Genomic DNA, 390 nt, shown 5'->3' with positions numbered 1-390 from the left:
CAGGGGCTGTGCCTGGACACGGAGGGCAATGTCACATTCCTGCCCTTGGGCACGTAGTGGCACTGGCCCAGTGGGTCCCCTCACTGCCACAGGGATGTGGGACTGGGCGCTGGGGACAGCGGAGAGCTGGCAGTGGGCTGGCAGTGGAGGGCACCGGCTGCCAGGACGCAGGGACACCCAAAGCGTGTCCCAGTGGGAGCTGGGCAGGTCCTGATGGGCACAAGGACGCTGTTCACCCTCTCGCAGCAACTGTCCCCTGCTCCCACCCCGCGTCCCCGTGTACAGCCCACGGGAAAAGTTCTGGTCCCCTTCAGACAGGGCTTGGGGACACCGGGCTCCTGCGTGTGCCAGCTCTGGGGACATCCTGCGCCGCAGGGCTCTGGGAACAGC

This window comes from Buceros rhinoceros, unplaced genomic scaffold (assembly GCF_000710305.1).
Source record: "Buceros rhinoceros silvestris isolate BGI_N320 unplaced genomic scaffold, ASM71030v1 scaffold27588, whole genome shotgun sequence".
NCBI lineage: Eukaryota > Metazoa > Chordata > Aves > Bucerotiformes > Bucerotidae > Buceros > Buceros rhinoceros.
Note: the sequence above shows the minus strand (reverse complement) of the source record.